Raw genomic sequence first — 11,483 nt, forward strand, 5'->3', positions numbered from 1 at the left:
AGGTGGAAAGTAATATAATAAGAGCAAGATAAATACACAGAGCAAACAGAAAATACCTAACATACAGTGATATAGACCAGTGGTCCCCAACCTTTCTGAGGCTGGGGACTGGCAGGGCAACAGCCCCGTCCGCGCATCGCGCATGTGCGGGCTGCGGCCGCGCATCGCGCATGTGCGGGCGGGCCGTGCATGTGCACATGCGCCATGCGCGGATGAAATCGTGCATGCACAGTGCGCGGCGCGGCCCTGATTCCCTCTCCCCACCCTCCTGCAGTAAGAAGCTTCCCGGGCCGCAAGCTTGCGGCCTGGGAAGTTTTTTACTGCGGGGGGGCGGGGAGAGGGAGCCGCGGCCCGGCGCCATGGCCTTCGCGGTCTGGCACCGGGCCGCGGCCCACAGGTTGGGGACCACTGATATAGATTATGGTCCCATTACTTAAAAAAATGTTGAGATAATATTGGAACAAAATAATCAAGTTCAAAAAAATGTTGAAATGTAACTGAAAAAAAAAACGAGTTATTTCTATTGAACTTTTTAGAAGGAATGGTTCATAAAGATTTAAGGTTTTGTTTCTATAAGTGACATTTGCAGTGAGAATTGTCTTTGTGTCCAAATGGAAAGTTCTGACATCCCTTGACTGAAGATTGGTTAAGGAAGTCGATGAATTATACTGAGGTTGCTAAACAATCAGCGGTATTAATAGTTCAAAATCTTGGAAAATACCATGAACCACAGTCGTGATTTTGGAATTATATTAAAAAGCAATTCCCAGACTTTGTGAATATCTGTAGAAATCTGTAAGGTTTTGAGAATAATTTTGTGCCACGGAACTGGGCTTTACTTCTCCAATTGCTTGTGTTACGGGAGAAGTCTAGTTTATCTGATTCATGTAACATTTTTTTCTCTTATATATGTATTCCCATTTATGTTTTGTTATTAAGTGAATTAATCTGTACTGACTTTGTTAATGCATAATAAAAGTCTAACAAAAATAATAAAAGTTTCTTCCTGAACCATTCTGTTGTCATATAGCCCTTTCACCTTTTTTACCCTGAGAAAACCCCTGAAATATTCTTCAGACTTCGAGAAATGCCAGAAGTGGTGCGATTGTGCATAATATGATTGGGAAGGTAGCTGTGGACATACCTACCCAAGGTCCCTCCCCTCCCCAACCCTTCCAGGCCCATTGTTGGCCATTTTGGGGAAGTGGGGACAACATGACCAGATATGGTCGTATTACCCGATATATATTTAACAAATTAAAAAAACGATAACAAATTAATTAACTCCCACCCATTTGGGAAGCCCTTCCAGGTTTGTCAAGAAACCCCAGGGTTTCACAAAACCCGGGCTGGGAAAGCCTGATGTAGATAGTTGTTGATTTTATCCAATACAGCAGGGGTAGTCAACCTGTGGTCCTCCAGATGTTCATGGACTACAATTCCCACGAGCCCCTGCCAGCGTTTGCTGGCTGGGGCTCATGGGAATTGTAGTCCATGGACATCTGGAGGACCACAGGTTGACTGCCCCTGCAATACAGGCTACTAAGCGGAGGAGAGGGACTTTGTACCCTTAGAAGCTTTGAACTAGGGATTTAGTTCTGTGTTTAATCTGTAAATCATTTTTAAAAGTTTTTGTAACTGTGACCTCAAATTGGGGGTCTCACTTGTCATCAGTTTAATAACTTAGCTGGTAAGAAAATGGACAGGTTCATAACTAGAATCCAACAGCTGCTACATTTCAAGCATAAAACTGCAACAGAGACCAAGAGTTTTTGGAGAAGTGAAGCAATTTGTCCTCCAGACCGAGGTACAGAAAATCACAACCTCAGCTGGTTTACTCAAAAGCAAAACAAGATAGCCGAGCAGAGTTTTAGCTACAGATGGTATGACAGGCATTCTTGGTTTGAAAGCTCTGTTTTTAGTAACAGAGCTTTCTCTTTTACACAGAAAAGAAGGCTGTATTTACAGTTTCAGGTTTCAGTTACTGGAAGTAAGGCTCTCAAATTTGCAGAAGATGTCAAGCAGCTGTTTGGGAGGGCATTTCTACAAAGCATATACAGAACAGGATTCTAGTCTGTGCCTTAGTTAATGTTATATGTTACCTATTTGTTGTGTGCTTTTTGATGCTTTTACCAGATTGTTTTCAGTTTTTGTCATTCCATTTTCTGCATCATTTGACGTAGTTTGAGACTTTTTGTAATCCTAGTCCTATTGCATTGCTTATTAGAGTCTTTTTTGCTCTTTGATACATTGTGCCATCCACCTTGAGACTCAAATAGAAAACTGGTCTGTAGATAAATATTGATGGACTGGCCTCCATTGTACTCATTTGCTTCCCCTCACGTCCAAATATTCTCATTCTGGGACTGACTCTACAACCCCCCTGGTGGTTCCCAATCTTGGCCTGGCAGCTGTCACAGCAATAGATGTCACTTTAGGTGGGAGACTGTCATGTTCCATGGCAATTATTCCGAAGAGGCAAACTCAGAGTCCTGGATGGAAGCTCAGTAGTTTATTAAGGAGACTACAAATGGCTACAGAGGACATTTTGTTGCTGAAGCTAGAGACATACAAAGGTTTGGAACAGATATAAAGCCAATCTGCCCCTGACCCCTGCACCATTTGCTCCCACATGATCAAAGAGGATGCACCACCATATCATCAGAGGTATGCACAGTTTACAGCATGGATGGCCAAACTGATTCTCCAGATGTCCAGGGACTACAACTACCATGAACCTCTACCAGCATCATGGTAATTGTAGTCCATGGACATCTGGAGGGCCACACTTTGGTCACCCCTGGTTTGCAGCTGAACATCTAGAGGAAGGAAAGGGGAACTATAACATCCAATGTATGATGGGAGGCCAGATGGCCCTGAGAGCCTAAGAAATGGGGACATGAAGGACAAAGCTTCCTGGCCATCCTGAGAGGATTCTGGGCTTCTGGTCAGCAGAAACATGGCCTGAGCCACAGGCAAACATAACAGAGACCCACTTTAAGGACGCGATGGAAAAAGTTCTAGAAGACTCCCAGAGAGTTGCTGGGTCATAAGAAAAGATCGTACCTGGTTTTTGCTTTTAGCAAGACTAGAACAACTCGCCTTGTTAGTCAAATTATGCTTCTTCTTCTTCTACCCCAGGTCTGGTGTAATAGAATGAGAAAGCAGAGAAGGGATCATTAAGCCTTCTCTCAGACTCCATTGTCTCAACAGGCAGGTCTGTGGCAGAACATGTTGGTGGCTCCAGGGCAGGAGCTTAACGCCTCCAGCTTGCAAAGGCTAATGCACCTTTGTTTTCTTGCTCTCTGCAAGGTCAGACGCTGATCCGGGAGTCTGTTTGGCTTTTCCCCCTCCAGCGGTCCCTCGGCTGCCTTTTCAAACCGTGTTCCTCCGAAAGCCGAAATGGTTTCTGATATGGGAGTCTTCATTAAAGAGACAGATGCCAGGAAGAAAGCATCTCGATCCCTTTAGGAAATGGTCCAGGAGAAGGGGGGGGGGACTGGATTGCAGGGAAAGGGCCTCGTTAGTTAACATCCGTCAATAGTTTGACGTCTGTCGGAGGCCTTTCCCGGGTCCTTGAGAAGCAGAAGGGAGGAGATGGGTATCGATTTTATATGGCAGTGAGACCCATGCAACCAATTTTGCTGGTGTCAAGAGTTGCCCGCAGTCCTGGAGGCAAAAATACCCTGCCCCTTTAATAGAGGCTTTATGGGAAGTTATTTGATGGACAGGTGGATTGATTGCATTTATAAGACCGCTCCTCTTATACAACCATCTATAACCAATAAAATAATAACTATAACATTAAAGGCAGCAATTGACATCTTTCCTTTCCCAGGACTGATCCAATTGGATGATATGAGGGAGGGGTGTGTGTGCTTTGACGGTCTTTATAGCCTGGCCTCAACCAAATGCCTATTGGAAGATCTCCCTCTTGCAGCCCTGCAGAACTCAACAAGCTCCAACAGGGCCCATATCTCCTCTGGGAGCTCATTCTACCAAGTGGGGCCCAGGACCAAGAAGGCACTGACCCTGGTTGAGGTCAGCTCTTTTGGGCTGTCTAACCTGTTGGACCCAACAGTTTGTAGTGCTGTTCAGGAGGTATATTCGGAAAAGCGGTCTCTCAGATACGCCTGATGTTATACCAGGGCAGAGTCTGCACTTACTTTGTTTATTCCATTGTCAATCCTGTTGAATTCAGATCGCTTTGAACTCGGGTCTTCCTCTCCTCCCCTCCTCCCCATTGAAACAGGGAAGTCTTCTGCACGTGGTTAGGGAGGCTCAGAAGGTGGGGGGGGAGCCAAGCCTCTTTCTTTCTTTTCTTGAAGTGGGGGGGGGGAGAGGAGCTAGGCAGGGAGCCTCTTTCTTTTCTTGGAGGGGAGTGGGAGAGGATTGAAAAAGACAGAGGAGGGAGGAAAAATCCAGGACCGACAGAAGTTGAGAGAAATTAGGGGCTTCTCCTTTAAGGCAAGCGTGTCACATGACCAGGTGTAGCCTATCAGAGGTTCTCTACCATGGAGCTTTCTTTCCCAATCTGGATATTGAGGATTAACAGCACTCTGAGATATTGCACAATAAAGGTAGGGTCACTCCGGATCAATCCTTCTTGCTGCAGAAGGAAAATTTAAATCGTCCCAAATCCAAACGGAAATCACATTCTGTGTAGACGGCAGGGACTGAATTGATCTGGGATTGGAATAAAAGCTCCGTGCAGTTTAACCCAGGTCTTACTGCCCTGTTGAGGAAAGTTGCCGAGGATGAAATCAGGGGTCCTCGTCTCTGCTTGTCTCAGCTCCCCCCCGCCCACTCACAGCCTTGTGCAGATGGGTTTCTGTTTCGAGTCGGGGGGGAGGGGAGCACAAAAACTCAGGGTTCAAATCAATGTGAATTCAGCAGGATCGAAAGCAGGAAAAAAAAAAAAAGTTCCGTGCAGATTCAGCCCTGATCCCACTAGTCTGATGCTGGCACCGTTAGCCAATCGGCTCTCACTGTAATCCAGTTATTGCTGAAGAAGAGCTCCATGTGGTGCTACACTTGAAATGCATCCAGGTAATGCTGTTAGAACAAGAGCCTCTTGTGGTGCAGGGTGGTAAGGCAGCAGAAATGCTGTCTGAAGCTATCTGTCCATGAGGCTGGGAGTTCAATCCCAGCAGCCAGCTCAAGGTTGACTCAGCCTTCTGTCCTCCCAAGGTCGGTAAAATGAATACCCAGCTTGCTGGGGGGTAAAACGGTAATGACTGGGGAAGGCACTGGCAAACCACCCCGTATTGAGTCTGCCATGAAAGCGCTAGAGGGCATCACCCCAAGGGTCAGACATGACTCGGTGCTTGCACAGGGGATACCTTTATCTTTACCCTTAATGCAGTTAGAAAGCTAACTTGCTTACTAGAGTACCTATTCATGTTTTATAGGGTGAACTCCATGGCTTTCAACATCTCACAAAACCAGTCTGAGCTGCTGGTAGTGCAACCGGTGCTAACCTCTGATAATTTTTTTAAAGGGGAGGAGTGGGTATTGTATTTTGTTGACTCTTACCATCAACCTTCCATTTCGTTGGCATTTCTTTCTCCCCTTCCCCGTTAGTTAATGAGACCAGTTTCTCCATGCCGGTCACATGGGGCCCGGAAAATGAGTTCGAGGCCGTTCAAAATGCAAAGAGAAAGGGCAAGATCGGGCGCAGTTCTGTATAACCTCATTGTGGCTCGTTGGTAATTATAGCAGGCTGAGAAGGAAAACAAAAAAGCCTCTCCTTTCATATTAGCACTCAGGCCATTAATCAGGACCTCTCAGTAATTAATCGTGGATGCTTTACTACAAAGGACCCAGCCACCTTCGCATTCAAGCCTTATAAAGCCCCTATTAGCGTCTCCCACAATAAGGTTCAGAGTTAACTCATTCAGATTAAAGAATTCCCCCATCACAAGTTCCACGTTGATGAAATGTACTCCTAAGCAGAGTTAAACTCGTCTGACTCCATTGATGGCGGTCTGCTCAGAAGTGGGTAACTCTGCATGAGATTGCGCTGTAGGACTGCCTCCAACACACCTCTGCCCTGCCCAGGGGTCGCCCTTCTGCTTTGGCATTTCAAAGCCTTCCCACACACAAAGACTCCACCACACACTGTTGACCCATGACAGAATATGTTGTTGTTGTTAGTTGCAAAGTCGTGTCTGACCCATCGCGACCCCATGGACAGTGATCCTCCAGGCCTTCCTGTCCTCTACCATTCCCCGGAGTCCATTTAAGTTTGCACCGACTGCTTCAGTGACTCCATCCAGCCACCTCAATCTCTGTTGTCCCCTTCTTCTTTTGCCCTCGATCGCTCCCAGCATTAGGCTCTTCTCCAGGGAGTCCTTCCTTCTCACGAGGTGGCCAAAGTATTTGAGTTTCATCTTCAGGATCTGGCCTTCTAAGAAGCACTCAGGGGCCAGGGCTGATCTCCTCTAGGTCTGACTGACAGAATATACCTGTTAGTAAAGCTGGATTCCCCTATCCCAGGAAAATGTCACGTTTCCGGCCTTCTAATTGTAGCCAGAATCTGTCTCCAAATGGAGGTGTTACTTGTCTAAGGTAACCAATGACATGTGCAAGGTCAGCTCTTGTTGCTTTCACACATTACATGCTTCCTTCTTTCTTTCGCCCTCTGCCTGGATTACTGCTTGGTGGTTGGGGCTGACAAAAATGCACATGTAGCTTCTATCAGCCCCCAAACAACACACTGGTGTTCAGTTTTGGACACCCCAGTTGAAGAGGGATGTAGACAAATGGGAGCATATCCAGAGGAGGGCGACAAAGATGGTGAGGGGTTTGGAGACCAAGACGTATGAGGAAAGATTGGGGGAGCTTGGTCTGTTTAGCCTGGAGAGGAGGCGACTGAGAGGGGATTTTATAACCATCTTCAAGTATTTAAAAGGGTGCCATGTAGAGGATGGAGCAGAGTTGCTCTCTCTTGCCCTTGAGGGACAGACCAGAATGAATGGGATGAAATTAATTCAAAAATATTCAATCTAAACATCCGGAAGAAGTTCCTGACAATCAGAATGGTTTCTTGGTGGAACAGGCTTCCTCGGGAGGTGGTGGGTTAGCCATCTAACGGAGAGACTGATTCTGTGAAGGCTCAAGGGGGTGGCAGGTTACAGAGGATGAGCGATAGGGTTTTGGGTGTCCTGCATAGTGCAGTTAGTTGGACTAGATGACCTATGAGGTCCCGTCCAACTCTATGATTCTATGATTCTATGATTCTACATGTTACCACCTATCACTGGTATAGAAGATCTAGACCAGTGGTTCTCACCCTGGGGGTCGGGCACCCCTTTGTGGGTTGAACAACCCTTTCACAGGGGTCATGGCAGGGAAAGCAGCTTGGCCAGGGGGGCACCATCCACACAACAGCCTTGCGGGGTAGATTGAGATAGAGCGTTCATCTGTCTGGAGCAGCGGGAAAGAGCAAGATCGACTTGGTGGGACAAGAGGCAGAACTGAACTGAGAAACACCGGAAAAAAAACCAATTTATATACAGTCATGAACAATGGATCTTCACTGCATGGGTCAGTTTGGGTTTAATTTCTGTGAAAGAACACTTGCATAATTTTATGGTTGGGGGTCACCACAACATGAGGAACTGTATTAAAGGGTTGCGGCATTAGGAAGATTGAGAACCACTGCTGTAGACCTTGAGATATGACAGGGGATTCCAGTTTTTAGATAGCCCATGCTACATTCTTAAACCTGAAGTTGTTCACTGTAATTGCAATTATTTTAAATATATTTAAATTGTTTTAATCACATTTAATTTTAATTGTATTAATATGCCATGTTGTGCACCGCCCAGAGCCAAGCTACCAAGATGGGCAATATAAAAATCTAATAAATATAAATAAATCAAAAATAAAGAGCAATATTGAGGGGCATTTTAGGCTTCGGCAAGTAAAAGCGGAAGGGAAGTCAGACTCTGCAGTCAGAAGGTCTTCCATCCGCAAAATTTTTAGGTGGGATCAAAATGGAGTGATAACGTAAGCCTAACAAACCAAAGTATGAGCCTCTTGTGGTGCAGAGTGGTAAGGCAGCAGACCTGCAGTCTGAAAGCTTTGCCCATGAGGCTGGGAGTTCAATCCCAGCAGCCGGCTCAGGGTTGACTCAGCCTTCCATCCTTCCGAGGTCGGTAAAATGAGTACCCAGCTTGCTGGGGGGTAAACGGTCATGACTGGGGAAGGCACTGGCAAACCACCCCGTATTGAGTCTGCCATGAAAACGCTAGAGGGCGTCACCCCAAGGGTCAGACATGACCCAGTGTTCGCACAGGGGATACCTTTACCTTTACCTTTAACAAACCAAAAGGGCATATTTGGTGTAGTGGTCAGAAGTGCGGACTTCTAATCTGGCAAGCCGGGTTCGATTCTGCACTCTCCCATATGAAGCCAGCTGGTTGACCTTGGTGTCGCCACAGCACTGATAAAGCTGTTTTGAACAAGCAGAAATATCTGGGCTCTGTCTGCTTCCCCTCTGTGTCTGTGGTGGGGAGAGGAAAAGGAAGGCAACTGTAAGCCGCTTTGAGCCTCATTCAGGTAGAGAAAAGTGGCATATAAGAACCAACTCTTCTTCTTCAGTAATATCAGGGCTCTCTCAGCCTCAGCTCCCTCACAGGGTGTCTGTTGTTGTTGTTGTTGTTGTTATTATTATTATTATTATTATTATTATTATTATTATTATTATTATTATTATTATTATTATTATGCGATTTATTACCCGCCACTCCCTTGCGGCTCGTGGTGGGTTACAACATGCTAAAAACCCATAAAATCCATTAACGATAACTACAATCCCCCAATTAATAATTAGCAAGCTAACATGGCAAGATCAGCTCAGTTCTCCCTCCCCCTACTAGCAGGTGGAGAGGGGATACTGATGGTCCCATCCCCAATCCTCATTCCAGGTCCTGGTCCCGGTCCCGGGGGGGGGGGGCATAGATGTTAGCCTTGGCCTCAACCATAAACCTGGCGGAAGAGCTCCGTCTTGCAGGCCCTGCGGAAAGATGGAAGATCTCGCAGGGCCCTTAGCTCTCCCGGGAGCTCATTCCACCAGGCAGGGGCCAGGACCGAAAAGGCCCTGGCCCTGGTCGAGGCCAGGCGTGCCTCCCTAGGGCCAGGAAGAGGAAAGAGAAGGGGAGAGGAAAGGGAAGGCGAATATAAGCCGTTTTGAGACTCCTTCGGGTAGAGCAAAGCGGCATATAAGAACCAACTCTTCTTCTTGTTGTTAGAAGGAAAGGCCATCTATAAAAAAAAGCACCCTTACCCATTTCAATGTGAACTTCAAAATAATCTGTTGCAGCAACCAAATGGCTTCCCATCCCACCAAGGTTGCAGAAGCCGTCTGTTTTAGAAGACGCGTTGACACTGATTTCAGCTGAGCCCTGTCATCTTGGGTTGTTAGTGTTTTGTATTGCTACGAGGAAGAAATCAGGGTGGTTCTCCCCGAAATGCAAAAGATCTGCTAGCTCTAGACACAAACAGGAAAGGGGGAGGGGGGAAGCTATCATTAAGCTCCCTTTTCATCAAATCTGACACAGGGAGGAAGGGGCGGGCGTATTTCTTCAGCTTGCATGGCGGTGTGCTCTCTTCAGTCTTCGCCTCACTAATTAGCTGGGAGGCAAATTTTAATTCTTGATTAAAGCTGGAGTTGATTATTCCACTTGGCAAAGGACCCAGCCTGAATCTACAGGCATATCAGTCCAACCACCAGCTGCGCACATGGCCACTTCCCAATGGCTCCATTCATTCCTAATGGGAAAGCTGCAGCCCGTAGGGATGAATGGTCATGGATCCCCTTTTCCAGCTGTTACCTTGGGGCCCCACAAAGTTCCAACATATTCTGTTTTGTGTCCAGTGAAGGAGAAGAGTTGTGGCCATTCCACACACATGGGATAATGCACTTTCGATGTGCTTTTCCAGCTGGATTTTCCTGTGCGGAACGGGAAAAACTACTTCTAAAGTGCATTGAAAGTTAATTAACTAATGTGTGCAGAATAAATCTAGGGTTTTATGCCATGCTTTTATCTACCCAAAGGAGTTCCAAAGCAGCTAATAAACACTTTACCCTTCTTCTTCCCAGAGTGGAACCCCTGGTGGGGCTGCTTTGAGAGAACTGCTATATGAGAACAGTTCTAACAGGACTGGAGGAAGGACTAGAGGGGTACTTATTCAACTTTCAGATTACACTAAACTGGGAAGGGTAGCAAACCCACCAGAAGAAAGAATCAAAATATAAGATGATTTTGACAGGCTAGAGAACTGAGCTGAAATGAATAAACTGAATTTCAATAGTGATAAATGTAAAGTTCTTCATTTAGGTAGGGAAAATCAAATTAATCCTTATAGGATGGGTGAGACTTGCCTTAGCAGTTGTATGTCTGAAAAGGATTGGAGGATCTTAGTTGACCATACACTGTGACTTGGTAGCTAAAAAAGGCAAATGGGATTTTGGGCTGTATTAAAACAAGTATAGTGTCCAGATCACGTGAGGTCATGTTACCGCTTTACTCCGCTTTGGTAAGACCTCACTTGGAGAACTGTGTCCAGTTTTGAGCACCACAACTGACAAAAAATGTAGAGAAACTGGAGTATGTCCAGAGGAAGTCTATGAAGATGCTGAGGGGTTTGGAGATCAAATCGTATGAGGAAAGGTTGAGGGGGCTTGGTCTGTTTAGGCAGATGGTGAGTGGGTGGGCAGGAAGAGGTGTGTCAGTGTTTGTCTCTTGTGGCCCTTCCTTGCCTATCCAGGGAACTGCTGATTGCCATTGTGGGATGGTGAATTTCCTCCAAGCCAGGCTGGATTCTGGAGATATTTGGTGGAGGGAGGATCACTTGGGGATGAAATTGGGGCCATTGTGGGTGGGCAGGTAATTGTGAGTTCCTGCATTGTGCAGGGGGTTGGACTAGATGACCCTGGAGGTCCTTCCAACTCTATGATTCTATGACTGCGATAAGCCCAAGGTCACCGAGCTGGCTGCATGTGGAGGAGGAGCAGGGAATCAAACCTGGCTCTCCAGATCAGAGGCCACCACTTTTAACCACTACACCAAGCTGGCTCTCTTTTTAAATAAAAATCTATTTAATATATAGTTCTGAAATACAGGACATATCAGATATTAAATGGATAAGAACAGATACTGCACATGATGTGCACATGGAGCCATCTTGGTCTCATGGTCTTCTACATTTCTGCCCTTTTCTGGAAGAAGTTGAGTGAAGATTTGGAATGAGATGCCAGCAAAGTGATATCTAACTGTAGCTGTACATTTATTTCCTATGGGATTAGCCCTCTGTTGAAGTCTGGGGGGAAACTAAGGGCCATTCCGCACAAGGACCAATGTTGCCAATTGCTTTCACAAAGTGGAAAAGCTATTTTAAATAGTGGAATCTCGGCATTCCGCATACCTTCATTTGTAGTGGAATCCAGTAGCGTTTCATTTGTTCCTCACAGATTT

General features: G+C 46.1%; 1 non-coding gene across 1 annotated transcript; it reads right to left on the reverse strand.

Annotated features, from left to right (window-relative positions):
• Positions 1 to 11,006: 11,006 nt before the first annotated feature.
• On the reverse strand, positions 11,007 to 11,189 carry LOC143828007 (U2 spliceosomal RNA). Its single transcript, XR_013227472.1, has one exon. It is a non-coding gene; the product is annotated as a U2 spliceosomal RNA (small nuclear RNA).
• Between the last annotated feature and the right edge of the window lie 294 nt (positions 11,190 to 11,483).

Source organism: Paroedura picta, chromosome 1 (genome assembly GCF_049243985.1).
Source record: "Paroedura picta isolate Pp20150507F chromosome 1, Ppicta_v3.0, whole genome shotgun sequence".
In the NCBI taxonomy this organism is placed as follows: domain Eukaryota; kingdom Metazoa; phylum Chordata; class Lepidosauria; order Squamata; family Gekkonidae; genus Paroedura; species Paroedura picta.